The 19,063-nt window shown below is 41.6% G+C and overlaps 1 long non-coding RNA gene across 1 annotated transcript in view; it reads left to right on the forward strand.

Moving 5' to 3' along the window:
• Positions 1-9,677, forward strand: part of LOC132418386 (uncharacterized) — a 32,688-nt gene extending 23,011 nt beyond the window's left edge. Inside the window, exons 2-3 of the long non-coding RNA XR_009517989.1 lie at positions 2,697-2,795; positions 9,599-9,677. This is a non-coding gene — a long non-coding RNA (uncharacterized lncRNA). The remainder of the gene's footprint in view (positions 1-2,696; positions 2,796-9,598) is intronic.
• Positions 9,678-19,063: the final 9,386 nt, after the last annotated feature.

Raw genomic sequence — 19,063 nt, forward strand, 5'->3', positions numbered from 1 at the left:
GCATGTGGAGAGAGGGAGCTCTCTGGTATCTCTTCCTGAGAGGACACCAGTCCTATCAGATTAGGGCCACGCCCCTAAGACTTCATTTAACTTTCGTTACCTCCCTGAAGACCCTATCCCCAAACATAGTCGTATTTGGGTTAGGACCTCAACGTACAAATTTGGAGGGGGAGCACACAATTCGATCCATAACAATGAGTTAGAAATATTTTCTCAGTCATTTTTCTTTTGTTTTTGTTTGTGGTGAATTTTGCTTTGAGTAATTTTTATGCACCTTAATTTCACAGTCTTTTCTTATATGGTTTCTGGGTGTTGGGGTGTCGTTAGAATTACTTTCATTTAAGTCCTAAATGAATTCTTCTACGATTTTTCAAATTTATAAAAATTTTGCCTTTTTACTTTATTTTATTTTATTTTTATTTTATTTTATTTTTTTTTTTTTTACAAACCCTTGTGTCGAGGGCTGACTTTCAATAGATCGCAGCGAGGGAGCTGCTCTGCTATGCCTTTTTACTTTAAACCCTTGATGTATTTGAAATTTATTCTGGTGTAAGGAATAAAGTACAGCTCTAACCTCCCCTGTTTTTTTCAGTTACTCAATTGTCTCAGGACTATTTTTTCAATAAACCATCCCCCCATATCCCCCTACACACATACAGAGATTTGAGATATCATCTCATTATTAAGACACGAAATTCCCATGTATACTCAGATCTGTTTGTGGACTTTTTACTCCGAGCCATTATTATGTCCATGAACAACACACCAATATCATGTTAAAGTACTGGGACCATCTGGCAAGTCATTCTTCTCTCATTCTTCTTCTTTTTTCAGAATTTTTCTTGATACTTTTGCTTGTTTATATTTCTGAATGAAATTTGGAGTTGGCTGGTCAAGTTTTTTATTTTTGTATTTTTTTTGAAAATCTGGATGGTAATTTTACTGGGATTATGTTAAATTTATATATATAGGAAAACTAGAAGTCTTTAGAAAAATGTGTCATCCTATACATGAATATGCAGTGCCCTCTCCAGATGTTCAAGTCTTCTTTTGTGTCCCTCAGTGCAATTTTAAAGTGTTTCTTAAAATCATTTTAAAGTGTTGAGTTTATTCCTTGGTATTTAAACTTCGGTTTTGCAATGTAAGGGAAATCTTTTCCTTTTTTATATCTTCAAACTTATTGGTACATTTATGAAAGCTGTTGACTACATTCAACTTCTGTTTTGCAATGTTTTGAATTCGTGTGTTTTCGTTAGTCTTATTTTTTGTTTCTTTATCTTGGATTTTCCAGGGATTCTTTCATATAATCTCAACTAATAATAATTTTACCTCTTCATTTCTAACTGTAATGCCTGTAATTTCTTTTTTCTGCTAATTGCAAAAAAGTTAGGACTTCGCAGCAAAATATTAACTAATAGAAGTGGTTGTGGACATTCCTAATTTTTGTGGGAATGTGTCTAGTGTTATTTATCCATTAAGCATTGGGTTAACTTTTTAGATTGGCATATAGTTTTTTTTTTAAACATGTTCAAGAAATATCCGTCTATCTCTTTTTATTCCAAGTTTTAACAAAATCAACAAACGCTTTGGTGAATGGGCTTCTGTAGAAGATGATAGAGGGGTTGATTTGTTCATCTGAGTCAATGTGAACTGAACCAGCACAGGTAGAAAGAGGAGTCCAGAGGCAGAGGTGACCATGGGAGCATAGATTGCTGAGAAGCACCATATAACTTAGGGAAACTGGATCTTCTGAGGACCTGGAGATTCAAGTGAATCAGATCTTGAGCCCCAGGCAGTGGGAAGGCCAGGCCTAGCTGACAAAGGCTTACACTTTGCTTAAGGGTAAATCTATTAAATATTGTACAAAATGTGGTGAGCTGATACTAAAACATTCTATGGTCTGAAAGTGATATGTGTGTGTCTGTGTATCTGTACAATTGCTTTTGATTTTCTAGTTTAGACCATTGCTTCTCATACTTTACTGGGTGTATCTATCCCTCAGGGATCCTGTTAAAATGCAGATTCTGATTCGCTTACTCTGGCTGGGGCATGAGAATCTGCTTTTGTATTTCTCACAAGCACCCAGGTGATGGCAGTGCTTCTGGTCCAAGGAGCACACTTTGGATGGCAAGGCTTTCGAGTACCCTATGTGTTGTCCGTAGAAAGAAATACAGAGATTGAGAGTAAGCATTCAGAAACTTTTGTAGCAGTTTAAGAGAGTAATTTTCTTTCTCATGAATCTGAGAATAAAGAAATTTGGCGTACATTTGCTTTTTATTTCATTCCATTAGTAATTTTTTGGTTTTGGTTTTTACGAAAATATCGGTGGGCAATTGATTAGAAATTAAAAAAACAAAACAAGACAACCAGTCCTTCGCTACGGATAGTTCCAGAAGCATTACTTTAAAGTACCTCCTCCGGAAGGAAAATTGATTATCTTTCTTGTCTCACGTGGAAGCAGGAACATCTGTCTAAAGTTTTCAGTTACCCCAAATTAATTCAGCTTGATAATTAGGGAGTAGAAGAGATGAGTATGACTATTCTACTGTTTATAATCGTAATATAATTAACCCCTAGCTTTATCTGAATAATTTCAATAATAATTATCAATGAAAATAATATACTTGCTTTATTTTTTAAAATGCCTTTGTAATTGCTCAGAGTGGCCTCATACTTGATTCCATTGCTTTTTGCAGGGTTGTAGCACTGAGCACTGAGCCCCCTGGGGTGAGAAAGGCTTGTGTGGCACTGATGCGGTTTGAAGGTCACCTACAATGTGATATGTTTATCCTCAGGTGAGTCTGCTATGGTGCTGGAAATTCTAGTACCAAAAAGTGACTGCTAGAATGAAAATGGGCTACTACTCCGTGGGAAACAGCATGAAATATATATTTTATTGTATCACATGAACTAGAAACAATTGATTGCATATTATACTAGTGGTTAAATACTTAAAAGAGATTTCCACTTCTGGGAACTTCCTTGGATTTTGTGTTGTCGTTCTGTGTTCATACGCTTTGCTCTCTGCGAACACTTGACAATATAGATGAGAATTGTGTGGTGGGAAAAGGGCTAAATTTAAGAATGTTCTATCCATTTAAAGGTTTCCTGAAAATTGTGTGTGTGGGGGGGGGGCGGGTGTTATTTTATTTTAACAGAGAACAGCTCAGTCTGGCCCCCAAAGTACCACAGGAAAACATTGAAAACCATCACTGTGAACTATTAACTCCAATAGATTACATCTGTTTAAAGTCACATCACTGAAAACAAACTTCAAAAGTGTGCTGAGGGCATTCATTAAGGACAAGTGAGCATTTAATTGGTGGGTGGTGTTAATTAGGGAGATAGCAGGTCCTTGTAAGAGAATTCTTTTCTCTACCTCTCCTTTCTTTCTTTATTGTTCTCTCTTCTCCCTCTCTCTCTCCCCTCCTTCTGGCCTTCCCCCCTTCCTTCCGTCCTTCTCTCCCACTACTGCCCCTTCCCTTCCTTTTAACAAATTATTGAGCACCTCCTATGTGCAAGATATTATGCTAGACAGGAAAAAAGAGAGAAAAGATAGACTTTGACACTAATAATGAGGCCCCCAGACCACCAGGATTTGGGATACTTGAGCAAAAGAGATTTGATGAAGTTTATCCTCCAAAGGTAGGGGGAGAGGGGTGGTCAGAGGAGGAGAATGTTCTGGCCGGAAAGGAGTCAAGATCTGAGTACAGAAAGCTGAAGGACACACATTTCCGCTTTGGGTTTAGGAGTGGCGGGAACGCTTGGGGTGTAGGAGGTTAGCACCAGGTCAGTATTATATCTAAAGGACTATAAGCCTGGCCTCTAATTGAGAAGGGGTGTGGAGGCAGGGTCTAGCAGGTGGTGAACCAAAAGAATTTACTGGGATCTGAAAAATAAGCTGAAGTAATAACCCCATCGTGGGCAGGCAGGCGAGAACCTTCCCCTTCCTGAGGTGAAAGTAAGCCTCCTGCGTCTGGACTTGCTTCCCTAAATTCCACCTCCTCCTTTTCTCGAAAATGAGGTGAAATAATACCAGCCACAAAAAAGCATTGACTCTATATAACGTGAGGCTGTGATCTTATTACGTTATAAAAGTGTCCCTTGGCTGTTTCATAGGTTATAGCTGCTCTCTCCCTCAAAGTAGTTTGTGTTTTTGGAATCCCACGTAGCCCACATTTTGTTTTTCAGAGAAAACATTCAATGGCTGTGGCCGAATGAGGTCTCACCTCTACCCCCAGGCAACCAAGGCCCACTAGGTCTCTAGGCCCACTTGATGCTAACTGCTGAGAGTCTTTTCTGGATTTGGCGATTTGGTACTGGTTATTTCCATCTGCTCTGAGAATGAAGCCTTAGAATAGAGACCATACTGAGAAAATCTTAAAAGTTTCTTTCGCTTTGAGAATCATGAAAGCAGGTAGTACATCTTACCCATCTTCTGTCCTTGGTACCTCACACAATGTCTGACACATACGTAATGTACAGCCGGATGGATGGAGGTGCCCACAGTGTGCTACCAGGAGGCTGCAAAATTATTGTTGCAGTGAAGAAACACTTTTTTTCCCTTTTGTTTTCCACAGGATATCTTCCTAAACCTGTCTAAATGGATGGGTGGGAGGATGGACAAGGGGATGGGATGATAGGTGAGCGGACGGGTGGGGGATGAATTCAATGTTACACCATCAGTTCCTACTGACCATGGAGACTCTTCAGTATCATTAAACTATCTCTGTATGATGACTCGGGGCAACTCTATCACCTGTTTCTGAGTTTCACTTGGTTAAAGTTTGAAATCACGAACTTCCATTCATTTGATTCTGCCACTTTGTGTATTAATCTGCTGCAGGTTTTGACAACCTAACAGTGATAATTTCTAGTTATTTGTGTGGGTTTGATGTTGGCTTTTACAAAGTTTTATATACATGGCTTGTAAACCTTCATATTTTTTGGCTTTAAATGATTTCTCACCTTCTAGGACAATGTTACAAAACATTTTATGGTGGAAAAGTTTACAAAGGGATAGCATGAGTTTAAAAATTATAGTCAATGACAGTGATTTCATTGAACCAGAAAAATGGAAACCCTGATCTAGATCCTCTAAATTAAAAACAAAAGTGCATTTGGGGTAATCACTTTAATATTGGACTGTACAGCTATGATAGGTAGGAATTTTTTCCAAAGGGCATCCTCATTGGTGAGATCTGTCAATTGCATGATTCTTGTCAATTGCATGAATCTACGACCCTGTGACCCAGAGGTTATAAACTCAACATTACTAACACACTTCCACACACACATTTCATAATCTTCAGTGTGAGAATTTTTTTTAAAAAAAATTTTAAACAGCTTTGGAGGGAAGAATCTTAACCTAAAGCTTTTTGAGTAACTAACAAAAAGACTTAGGAAACTGCCACTGGGGGGCGATGGAAGTTCAGAAACTGCCCTGCTAGTCCCTAAGGCATTGGAGCACTTCAGCTGGTTTATTTATTCAGAGCTGGAATTTGGACTAGCGAACCACCAAGCTCAGGGAAATTCCTGGATAAGGAACACAGTCCTGGGAAAAACCTACCAAAGATGGAATTAGCACCTTGGCGGACCGCCTTTAACACAAAGAGCTTTCCTTCCTTGTGCATCTTAAAAACTGACTTTAGTTCCCATCAGTTAGAAACAGAGGAAGCCAAGTTAAACTGCAAACAAATGAGACAACAAAGGAGGGTGCTTATTTATCAGGACCTGCAAACACATGTAAGTGCATAGTTTAAACGGCATTAAGGTATCTCCCAGCCGCTTGGATCAGAGTTTTGGCTGGTGTGGGTGGGCCTCAGTCAGGAACTTTCCTGGGGGAGGAGGGAGGTTGTAGAGTTTATCTCAGGAAACTCTGAGTCATAGCTAACACTTCAGGTGACAAAGAATCTAGTGAGGCAGAGTTTAGATGGGTTTAGAAAGGTATCTTGTGGAAAACAAAGGAGAAAAACATGTGTCTTCACTGAAGGGGTAATTCTGCAGCCACTTGGTGGTGGGCTGTGGGTTTTATTTCTCCTTCCCGGTTACCTCTGCGGTGCTTGGGACCACTGGTCGGATTGGGGTCCAAACCTGGCCCCAGACTTTGGCCATCCCACTCCATTCAGCATTATCATTGTTGGGGGTCCACTGATCTTACTTGGTTTTCTCTTCTTTCCTGAGATTGATACCATCAGTGTCAGCAGCACAAGGATTTTTGTCCCGCTTCCACTCCAAGAAGGGCCAAAGGACAGGGAGAAGTAGAACGTAAGAAAGCAAGTCCAGAATGCACTTTTGTGCATAAGAGAAGGCATAAATATAGCCAAGGGACTGTGTGGCACCCCATGTCCCATAGGTTCTCCGTTTCTAAAGCCCTCGAACCTAGCAGAGGGATGGCCCGGGAGTTCCAAGATTGCAGCTCAGATGAGGACCCATGGATCCCAGAGCTCAGTGCCTGGTGCCCGCTGGAAGCTGCTGGTGCATGTTTCTGAGGACACTCAGAAATCTATCTGGAAGCATGTTATATCAGTGAGGACATTTGAGTGAGAAGCCCAACTTGAATTAGTCAAGCAGAAAAAGGAATTTATTGGTTCACATCCCTAGGAAGTCCAGGGGTGGGGAAGGCTTCAGGAAGGGCTGGATCTGGGGGCTCTGCCTCCCTCTCTCAGCCCGGTGTCCATCTGTGTGACAGTCTCTCTCCCAACTTCTTTAATATCCTGGGTAATTAGCTCCTATCAGGTCACATACTTTCTTTCGGATCATTGACTCTGTTGAGGGGTAGAACAGGGTAATATGATTTGCGGGGGCCCCGAGGGTTGTTACTGATAGCCCACCTAGGACCACATGAAATGGGAGAGAGGATGTTCCTCAGAGGAATTGATTCTGGACAGACTAAAGCAGCAGGAATCTACATGCAAATAATTTGTCTGTGTGGACAGGAGATCAAGAAGTCAAATAATAATGAGATCAGTTAGCCAACAGTAAAATTAATCCCAATTGTAGTTTTGCTTCCTTAAATTCTACCATAGGCCTAATGAAAAGGCTCTGGATTCTTGAGTAAGTAAGTTGGGGAATGTCTCTACTAATTCCAAGAGGATCTAGGAACTGTTTTCTATTGGCAAATGCCTCTATCAAAAGGAACCTGAGTTGTAATCAATGCAATAAGGAAAGCACCATGAGTTCAATATCGGATGCTGAAAAGAAAAGGGAACATACTGTCTAATAACGAAAAGGACCAACAACTGCATTTGGGACTAACAGTCCTGAAATTAGCCCTGGAAACCCCTTAAGGTCTCCATAATTATTGCAAGGCTCCCTTAATTCAAGTGATCTGCTTTCTATGTAAATCCTAATCATACAAAACACATGCCCCGGTGCAAAACATAAACTGAAACAAAGTAAAATTGCAAGAAACTGAGCGCCTAAAATAGCTTGCAGCAAACACTGATAGGGTGTGATTGGAGACAGCGGGGCATTTGGGCCTGGGTGACAAAAAGGGTCTGCAAGGCTGAGAGGGTTGTCGGAAGCCATTGTGCTGAGGGCCGACATCCACCCACAGTTGCAAGGTCTAAGAGGAAAGCCCTAGGCGCTGCGGCGGGGTGGCCTGGAAAGGCTACCTTTCTGAATGTTCTGTTCCCATGTCTGAGTTCTCTCGAGCTCCCTCCCTGCGGGCTGTGAATCTGGAAGTCACTTCTGCTCCCAGTGGAGTGGCAAGAATACCAACCTGTGGAGTCATCTGTGGGTGGGACGAACGATCATATACCGGTCTAACCCAGGAGTTGGCACACGTTTTCTGTAAAGGGCGGGAGAGTTAGTATTTGGGGCTTTGTGAGCCCTAGTCTCTGTCTGGAAATTACTCGGCTCTGCAGCTGCGGGCAATATGTGGCTGAATGGGCGTGGCCACAGTTAGCTACCTGTAGTCTAATTGGTACTTCTTCCCCGTTCTCGAAGTGTTAGCTCCTCCTTCTATGGACTGAATTGGGTTCCACCTCCCCACCCCCCCACCGCTGCCAAATTCATATGTTGAAGCCCTAGCCTCAGGTGTGATTGCATTTGGAGAAGGTTTTTTTTTAAGGAGGTAATTAAAGTTAAGTGAGATCATATGAGAGGGGTGCTAATTGGATAGGACTGGTGTCCTTATAAGAAGAGGAAGAAACACCAGAACCTTCCCTCTCCACCGTGTGAGGACACAGCAAGGCAGTCATCTGCACGCCAGGAAGAGAGCTTTTATCAGAAACCAACCCCGATGCCCCTTGGTTTGGGACTTGCAGCTTCTACAACTGTAAGAAACTCAATTTCTGTTGTTTAAGCCCCCTAGTCTGTGATGGTTTGTAAGGGCGGCCCCAGTAGATTAAAACAATGATGCACACATTAACTGTATGAATCTTGTTGTCACTTTAAATGTCTTTCTTCTCTCCCTCTCTCCTTCCTTCTTCCCTCCCTCCCCCCCTTGCTTCCTTTCTTTTCAAAATTTTTTACATCACTCAAATGGAGGTAAAAACATCTGCCCTGCTTATCCAACAAAATTTTTCTGAAGCTTAAATTAAATCAAAAACATGAGGTAGGGCTTCCCTGGTGGCAGAGTGGTTGAGAGTCCGCCTGCCGATGCAGGGGACACGGGTTTGTGCCCCGGTACGGGAAGATCCCCCATGCCGCGGAGCGGCTGGGCCCGTGAGCCATGGCCGCTGAGCCTGCGCGTCCGGAGCCTGTGCTCCGCAACGGGAGAGACCGCAGCAGTGAGAGGCCCGCGTACCGCAAAAACCCCCCCAAAATACAAGATACAATATACTACAAGCAAATATTAAAGTATTTCTGTTTAAGCTCAATCACCTCTATTTGCAGATGTAACCTAGCAACTCTGGACTCAAATGTTGAGGGCTTCCCCACCAAGCGAGGTTACTTGGTCAGTGGAGTGGTGTTTGTGTTTCCTTGCCTGCGGGCTTTTATTTTTTTGAGAGGCGGGGGAGCTACAAGGAGGCTAGGAGAAGAAAACATAAAAGGATTCTGGTTCTAGTCCGTGGTGGAGAGGTAAGGGAGGTTGGGCTCAGAACTCAGAACAACTGAATGAAGAAAATAATTACAGACTCTGAACAACGTCAGGGAGAAAACCAGGGTCACGTGACAGAAGTTACAGGCCTGGGACTGGCTGTAGACGAAATAAACAGTCTTTATGGCCTCTTCGTCTTCCCTCTCATCTTTTCTTCCCTCAACCCTCATCTCCAAGGCTTTCAAGCTCCTAGTTTCTCATGAAAATGTTGAATGAGGATGCTGTTCTTTTCTTCGATATCATCCGTCACCTACAGTTCACAGTAATAGTAATGACTATTGTTAATTGTGTACTTCTGACCTGGGCACTACTATGCTAGGCATTTTTTGTAATAAACTTTTAAAATTACAGTAGTTTGAGATCTACAGAAAAGTTGCAAAGCCATAAAGAGAATTCCCATACACTGCACACACCGTTTACCCTATGACTAACGTCTTACATGAGCCTGGTGCATTTGTACAAGCAATAAACCAATTTTGATACATTAATATTAACTTTCATTCTTGATTTGAATTTTGTTAGTTTTTACCTAGTGTCCTTTTTCTATTCCAGGACCCCTTCCAGGAGGCCACATTACAGCAGATCATCCTGTCTCCTTGGGCTTCTCTTGGCTGTGCCAGTTTCTCAGGCTTTCCTTGTTTTTCAAGACCTTGACAGTTTGGAGGAGGAGTGGTCAGGTATGTTGTAGACTATCCCTCAACTGGGATCAGTCTGATGTAATGCATTATTTTTTACTCTGATGGCTAAGCTTCAGTGTTGGGATAAATTACTTCGTCGTTACAGATGAAAATATTGAGGCACAGAGAGGTCAAGGAACTTCCCCAAAGTCACACAGCTAGCAAATGACAGAAGCAGTGATCAAAGTCGAGGTTGACATGACCTCATGCCACACACTTACTTGGCCTCCCCAGCTCCTATCTGCTGAATTCTTGACATTGAAATAGTTCCTTTCAAGGCTACCAGGGTGATGCTTTTTGTAGCTGTTCTTGCATACAGTTTTAAACAATTTACTGGTATGTTTAATTAGGTTCGAACATTTCTCCAGTCGGTTATTTGCTGAACTATTTGTGTCACTTCAGTGGCTGCTTTCTTAGGGCGCTTGGTTAGTTCAGAAGGAACGTCACTAGAAAGTATTAAAGAACTTGTGTTTCTAGGCGTGGTTCTCAAACTGTGCTCACCTGGCGCCCAGGATGGTCACCTGGGCTGCTCGTTAAACACGCACTTCGCCGGGGTAGGATGACCCCCTGGCCTGGTTTGCCCAGAACTGACCCGTTCCCAGGATGTGGTGCTGAAACCCAAACTGGGACAGTCCAGGCAATCCAGGATGGCTTGTCATCCTACCACAGCGTTCCTAGGACTTGCTCGGGCCCAGCAATCTGCTTTTAAACAAACTATGCAAGGGGTTATTCTGTTAAACATACAGAAGTTGGAGATCCACTGCGTCGGATATGGGAACAAATTGCTGACATTGCTGGGGACGGGTTTCTGGAGACACTGAGAAAACCTCGATTTCCATCTGTTTTGGTATGTTTGATTCTGCCTGGAGTTGAAGTAGAATAATATCACCCAGACTCCAGCCCTGATAACATCAGTGGGGTGCTTTTGCCCTCTAGGTAAGAAATACGCACTACTTCTCCAGTTCCACCTTTGAGCTGAGGAATGATGGGAGCTCTTAAACGATGTAAGGTCTTCAGGAGGTCATTATGTATCAGTTGTGATTAATGAATCTGTATTAACCTGCGGCGGTGGTTCTCAACCCTGGCGGCTCAGTAGAATCACCAAGGAGAGTTGAAAAATCCTAATGCCCAGGTTCATCCCAGACCAACTTCACCAGAATCTCTGGGATGGGAGCCCAGGCACCAGTAATTTTATAATTGGAGAACCGTGGCTCTAAAGCAGTACTGTCCAGTAAAAATAATACATGAGGCGTTATTTTCTAGTAGTCATATTTTTCGAAAGTTAAAGAGAAGCACGTGAACTTTAAGAATGTATTAAATTTAACTCAGCATATCTGAAATATTAACCTGTAATCGTTCTAAAAAATTATCAATGACATGTTGCAGGCATTTTTTCATGCCACGTCTTTGAAATCTGGTGTGTATTTTACACTTAGAGCACTTTCTCAATTCAGATAGTAAATTTTCATCAGAAATACTTGATCTGTCTCCAGATTCGTATATCTGAGTTGTTCCCAACATGTTTAGAAGTACTCCAGTAATGGAATCAAGTATTAGCTTTTAAATTCACATTTTGATAATTAAAATAAAAGCAGTTTCTCAGTCTCACTGATCACATGTCAGGTGAATAGACAGGTGGCTAATAGCTCTTGTCGTGGGTAGCACGGATCTAGGCCACTGCTTCTCAAACTTGAATGTGTACATACAAATCACCAGGCAGCGTGGTTAAAATCTAGCTTCTGATTCAGGAGATGTGGGGTGGAGCCTGAGACTCTGCATGTCTAACAAGCTCCCCGGTGATGCTGACGCTTCTGATCCTGCGACCGCACTTTGAGTAGCCAGGGACTACAGGAATCTTGAATGAGGGCCGCCTCAACTGATTTCTCTACTTGCTTAGTGGTATTCTCTCATTTCAAAGGCTAAGAAATGTGTGTTGGTATGAATATATATGAAACAGGTAGGCATACGTACACACGTTATGTATCTGAAGTATACATAGGTGTGTGTGTGTGTGTGTATGTGTATATATTTATATATAAAACATCTGATCGTGTCTAGACACACGAATAAGCTCCGCAAAGAGAAGGAACGCTTGAGTACTACATGTGTTATTTGTCTTCTTCACTTTCTTTCACATTCAGCTTGATCTTCTTTGGTTCACTGGAACTGAACAACAGCTGAATGTTTAATCTTGATTTAAGTCCCTATATTCCTTTGTTTGCTTTTTTAAAATGAGTGCAGTAGGTTTCTGCATTGTGTTTCAGTGTTTGAAGTTATTTAAAAAGTATTTGATGACCCAGGCTCTGTGGTTTTGTGTACAGTGCAGAGTAAATCCCAGTTCCATTTGCTTCGCCTGTGCTCGTACGTGGAAATTGTGTGCCTCAGTACTTGTATTTATTTCTACAGATGATTTTTATTCTTTTCTAGACATCAGTATGGAAAGGTTATGTATTACTTTTGAAGTGTTGTTTCAACATGTATTTAATTATTCAATTCAGTTGGTTCCTCTGAGCCAAAGCTTATTTGAGCCAAAGCTGATTTAACTCCTATGCCAGGTTCCAAAAAACAGAAAAACAAACAAAAAAAAAATCCGAAAAACAAAAACTAAAATTGAGTTGTCTTTTTGAGGATTTATAATCTGAGTAAGTTATCTGAGTATAAATAGCAACGAAAATCATAGTGAAATTGGAGGAATTGGTCATGCTTCTCCCTTTATTGTCCTTTCGTTTCTTTCTGAACTCAGACAAAGGAAGATAGGAAGAACGTAGCTATTAAAAACTTCGGGGGAAAAATCCAGAGGATAACCCATTAAAATTGAAGGAAATAAAATGAGTAAGAATAATTGGGTCTCTCAAAGCAGGATTTTTTTACTTTAATCCTTGTTTTAATTGTATTATCTACTATTGGGCATGTGAAGTGGGGAAGTTCTTTTTCTTTATGGGATAGATTCTTCTGTATACCCTTACAGATCCCAACAGTTACGGATCCCAGTAATTACAAGGTATGGCATCATCCATGAAAATGGCTATTAATTCAAAAGCTGAATTCACTGGGCTAGACTCAAGAGGAGTCAAAAGTCCCAAGGGAAATCAAGGTGGAGCTGAATGTTAAATGAATATTCTCTTTATTTTTGTTTAACTGCATGGGTATCTGTGGGTTAAGTTAGGAGTATGCTACATTTTTTATTTCCTGTGCATCAAACTGCATTTAATTATAGCTAACAATAATAGCTAATATTCATTAACTGCTTAAAATGTCAGGGCCTTAATTACTTTATTTGCATTATTTTATTCTCATAATAACTTCATGATGTAGGTATTGTCAAAGTATAATTTTTAAAGAGCTACAAACAGGGGTCTCACACAAATAGAGAATGAATGCATGTCAAGAATTTACTCAACTCATTAATAATGGAAACCCTAAGAGGGTTAAGATGATGCGAAGAGCATTTTGAAGAATTTGGTATTTATAGACATTCTGAGGGGAAAAACAGTGTGTTGGAATAATATTGCTAGGATAGATTCAAAACTGGTTAACATGCTACAGGGCAATAAAACTACAACCTTTGAGGTTACCTTTACCACTGGGCAAAAATCTGTGAATTAACATGTGACTTCAGAGCATATGAATTCTAATGAAATAAAAGAAAGTCAAACGCAAATACATTCCCTGGGTAATTAACTCTTCAGTAGGCAGGTTAGTACCCCAGTAAGCTTTTTATTTTTTAACATCTGTATTGGAATATAATTGCTTTACAGTGGTGTGTTAGTTTCCGCTTTATAACAAAGTGAATCAGTTATACATATACATATATCCCCATATCTCCTCCCTCTTGCATCTCCCTCCCTCCCACCCTCCCCATCCCACCCCTCCAGGCGGTCACAAAGCACCGAGCTGATCTCCCTGTGCTACGCGGCTGCTTCCCACTAGCTAGCTGTTTTACGTTTGGTAGTGTATATATGTCCATGCCTCTCTCGCTTCGTCCCAGCTTACCCTTCCCCCTCCCCGTGTCCTCCAGTCCACTGAGAGAGGGTTTGGAAACTGGTATTCTAACTGGATATTTTGGGGGCTTTAATTGGCAAAGATTATTCAGATGATAATATTTTGACCATTTTTTTCCTCTTTTTAAAAAGAAACCTCATTATCCTTTGCCCATTAAAACACCTGTCATTAAGGAGAATGCTTCTCAGTTGGCTTCTTACGGACGGGGGTAGGGCTTGCACTGAAACATCATGCATATCCTTGCCCTTGACCACAAGCACACATTTGAGAACTGGCTGGCTAGGGGAGTTAGACTTTGAAGTCCTGAAATAGGCTCTTCCTTGGTACAAAGCAAGATATGTTCATGCAGAATCTAAATCCACGAACCCTAGTCTATAATCAACTCAGCTACCCAGCTTAGATCACAGGGAGCTAATACATGCCTTTTAGGTGCAATTTGAATGAAGATCTTATCTCTAAAATCTAGATCTTAGAGAGGAAGAGAGAAGGAGATGATATTAATTGAAGGTGAAGCTAAATTTTGTACCCATTGAGAAGACCAGGAACCAGATTTAAAGGTTAAAACATGGGCTCCACTCCTTTCCTTGGTACGCCGAACCCTGATCTGTTTGCTTCGCTTGAGCCAGGCAGTTGCCAAAAAGTGGGTCACTAGAGTGGGTGAGACCTTGGGGTCTGTTGGGGCCCTGGGAGCTGGAGAGACCTAGGCTGGACTACTGCACACGGGTCACCTGACGATGACTGGTGGGTGGCACGTCCCAGCTTGGTGTTCAGAATGCATGATGATCCCACTCGAGTGTTCTGGGTTCATGTGATCCCCATGAGTAATAAAAGAAGCCGGGTATAAGAGCTAGCAACGGTCATGTGACCAGTTGTAGAAATGAGGGTTGTGTTAAGGCATTTTTCTTCCAGTTTTGATATGGATATCTGTATATATCAATAAAATGTATCCTTCTCTTTGTTATGTAATATAAGGATTGAGTTAAACCTGTATTTCAATTTTTAAATTGCACAGTAGGAAAGAGCTATTGTGACTGAACTGCAAGACAGCCATCAAACATTTATGGATAAAATAACAAACAGGACTTGGTGGCTCCGCCTGGGGGGAAAGCTTGAGTGAGTTTGCGGTGGATAGGGAATCGTTGCATCAAGTAGAACAGAAGCATTATGTTGTTTATTTGGAAGTTAAAAATGGGTAAAGGGAGACGGTATGGATGCCACATTGACAAAGGGCTGGAATGTGGTGACTTAGTCATGATCAAGTACAATACGTATCACTACCTCCCCTTCTAAGATCTCTTCTACATCTTTGAGAAGCCAGGTGGGCATGACATCCCTTCCAGTCTCCTTCCCTATACGGTCCTGAGTTAGAGTTTGCCAAAGGGAGTAACATAAGCTTTTTTTCGGGTGAAAGGAATAGAAGCGATTATGTTCAGGGGTGATTGCAGCTGGATGTTGGGCAGGCAGGAGACTCACAGTGGCTTTTCAGGGAGTGATGGAGAACCAAGACGCTTTGGTGATGCAGACTGACACAGTTGCTGAGAGGTTGCTCATAGGTTCTTGCAAACTGGAAAAATTCCTGTAGTGCTTTTGATAACCACCCACACTATGGTGATGGGCTGATGGATTCAGTGCGTGCTTCCCTGCTCTTTGGTAGTGACCTTCTTTGATTGTTTTTTTGTTTTTGTTTTTTCCATTTTGGAGTCGACTTGCTTGATCCCACTCTCCCAGATATTCCAACCCTGATATAAGCCCGAATTCGTGTATTGACTTCTTTATTCCTGGGATGTTTAGAATGACTTTATTTTCCTGATTGAATCTAAGCTTATGCAGATAGTTTGAGAAGTGCATCTCAATGGTTGATTTAAGGAACATGCTGTTGGAACACTGTGAAGATGCACACAAGAATCGTAGGTAGTGCTGAGCATGTTTTAAAAATACAGGGAATGGAAATAAAAATAAATAAAGATACAGGGAATGAAGAAACACTATAATTTTCAATTGGATCTAAAGATTGGCATCTTCAGTCTGTTTTGGAGAGACATGTATGTTTCATCCCAGGGGTAAGCAAACTATGGCTTGTGAGCTAAATCCAGCCTGTCACCTGCCTTTATAAAGTATTATTGGAACACAGCTCTGCCTTTTTTTCTCTTTTTTTACTTTTTGACTATGACTGCTTTCCCCATAATGGCAGAGATCCTGGGGCACACAAAGCCAAGAACGTGTGCAGTTTGGCCCTTTACACAAAGTTTGCTGACCCCGCTATTCTCCGAATTCCTACTGCCTTCAAAAATGGAAGCTTTTTTTCTCTGGCATCATCAACTTAGCTCACTTGGTGGGACTGGACTAAATAAAAACATTAATTATTTGGCAAAGAGATTGAGGACGTCTTCAGAACCTTATACCTGGCTCCAAGTACCCGCTTACTAACACTTCAAACTAGGCATTGCAACATGTCATTTTTATGAGGCTGAGTTCCTCCTTAATCATTTTGACTACCTTTGCAGTGTGTCCCTCCCTGCATTGCTTGAGGTAAGCGAATAGGCTCTTGCTTGCTGCCTTACGTGGTTCCCGGAAGTGTCATCAGCATGAGGACGGTTCTGAAGGATACCTTTGCTCTCTAAGTGGAATTGTGTCACAGATGCGAGGAGGATTGCTCCCTTCTGTCATAATCTTCCAATAATAAAAAGGGCTTAGATGTAAAAGTGGACTGTTTCACATCTTAAAACTCAACATGTGAGGAGCAACTGAAGAGAGATTGGATACGTTACTGGAAATAGAGAGGACTAGTGATTAAAATGCTTTAAAAGCAAAACCCTCGGTGAGTCTGTTGGAATTACTCATTTTTTACCAGCTGGCCATGCTAATTTCTTCTCTTTATTAAGTGACGGAATGGAGCTTGCTCTCTTCTCTAAAAAGTGTTGCTATTAAAAAGCAACTCTGGAGAGAGAGAGAGTTTGCCATGCTACAGCCCTGTTACGACATGCAAAGAAGATTCTTTAGCTTTTGGTTGTGATACTGCCTCTGCTATAATCCAGCGAGCCTGCAGATCTGTAAGATAATTAATCTGTTGATAAATATAATCCGTGTGCACGTGTCATTCATTAAGTCCAGCCCATGCTCAATCAGCTCATTTAACAAAGCGTGTGTGCATGGAGATCAGCTCGGTGCTTTGTGACCACCTAGAAGGGTGGGAGGGAGACACAAGAGGGAGGACATATGGGGATATATGTATACGTATAGCTGATGCACTTTGTTATACAGCAGAAACTAACACACCATTGTAAAGCAATTATACTCCAATAAAGATGTTAAAAAAAGTCATGACGGTTGGCTGTTTAAAAACCAAAAAAAAAGTGTATATATGTATGTACTTAGTTCCTACTGTGTGCCTGGCCTTTCTTTAGTTCCTGGGCTTATGAGGACAGGAGGCAAATAATGAGAGAAAGGAAAGTTCTGGAAACTTCTCTTGGGCTCATCCGATTTTGGAGAAATAGCTCAGTTATACAAACCCTGTATTCATGGCTGTGAGACTAACAGCCCTAGCGTGGCTCAGTCAGGCGGCCTCCTCCGCACTTATTCCTGGCTTCTGTCCTCTTGCTACGTCAGCTCTGCGCACAGAGTAACTGCAAAGGCACATAGAAGGATCACTTTGAATGGATTTTTTTTGTGAAGAATCAACTCTAAAGTTTGTATTGGACCAAAGTTAAGTTGGCCTTCCAACTCCAGAGTCTGATATTTATTCTTCTTGACAGGAAGATAGACTGCCAACTTTGTTTTTAATTATTTGAATAAAATTACATACATCAGTCTCCTTTTCTCATGCCTCCCTCTGAAATCCCATCTTCTGCGTAGCTCATGCTGATGAAATTGCCGGGTTTGGCATTAGTGCTTCTGTCAGGCGAGTGAGATGAACTGAGTTAATATCCACACCCTGACGTGAAGCCAGGAACATTTACCCTGGCTTCTCCCTCGCTCCGCTCACTCTCTGCCTCTCTACCTGCCACCCTGCGACGTACCGCACCGCACGTTGATCGCATCTAACCTGGCGCCTGAATAAACAGTTTCCAGTATGTTCTAATTCCCTACCTTCCCCCATCGCCCTTTCATTCTTTTCTCTTTTTATTTTTTAACAAAATAGTTGAGTCTTCTTTTGTGTTTTAGTGTAAACACGGAACAAATGTGTAACTCATCATAATGGACATCTGTTACATGAATAGTGGCGAGCTCGTATCTCCCAGATTAATCACTGTTTCTATTCATTTGGAATTAGCAACCTGTGACTTCAAGTAACTCCCTGATGAAACAGAACACACATTCTTTTCACAGATGTATAGAAAGAGGAATAAATCTACAATTTGGCAAAAGCTCCAGGTGCAGGACACAGTGCATACTTATAGTAAGAAAATATAATAACTGTCTTAGACTAATACATGGTTAAGTCTGACAAAGAGGAATTTATATAGTCAAAACTTCTTGAAAGCAGCCTCACCTGCATGAGTGTTTTCTAAACTCTGGCCCTGGGGGCCTGTAGTTTCCTGACAAAGTTTTCTCCTGTTATTTGTACTCCTCAGAGACTTGAAATTCCTCATCACTTAGAAGCAAGATAGAAATTTGGAGGCTCTGAAGCATAACGGAATTATCGTCTGTAGGAGCCAGGGTCTTACTGGCTACCCTTCTTGTCAAGGGATGTTTTCAGAAAGAGTGTGTTTCTGTGTGCTAGGACTGTGTATCCAAGACATCTATCATACACGGACCATTGAGTAATTGAGTCTGCGTATGCTAATGATTCACAGTTGTATCCCATTGCACGTCGAGGCAGAATATTGCACTGAAACCAGAATAAGGAGTGTACAGCGTAAAGTATTTGCTGAGTTCATTTATGCTATGAAATCATGCCAGCTTTCATAATGAGGTCGTTCGTTCACTCAGTAATCATTTATTGAGTACCTGCTATTCTGATCCTGGCGCTGTTCTCATTTGGGGGATAAAGACATGAACTTTTTTTCTTAAAAAAAATGAATAGTGTAATGAAGGAGACAGCTATGTCTACACATGAGGCTGATACCATGAGAGATCCTTGGATGCGCATGGCCAGTACCATGGAATGGCCAGTCTCTCTTCACTGGGCTGTGGGCAGTGAGAAGAAATTCAGTAGAAGACTAGAGGGAGACGGTGGTGTCTTAGAGTCTTGGAAGAGGGTTGTTTATCTGGGGCCTTGGGGACAGTACTGGACACAGGGTAGTGACAGTGGGAGTGTTCCTGTCTTCCTAAGGTTGCATTCAGCTCCTATCTGCCGCCAGAAACCTCGAGAGTAGAAGATGGCAGTAGGAAAATGATA

This window comes from Delphinus delphis, chromosome X (assembly GCF_949987515.2).
Source record: "Delphinus delphis chromosome X, mDelDel1.2, whole genome shotgun sequence".
Taxonomy (NCBI): Eukaryota; Metazoa; Chordata; class Mammalia; order Artiodactyla; family Delphinidae; genus Delphinus; species Delphinus delphis.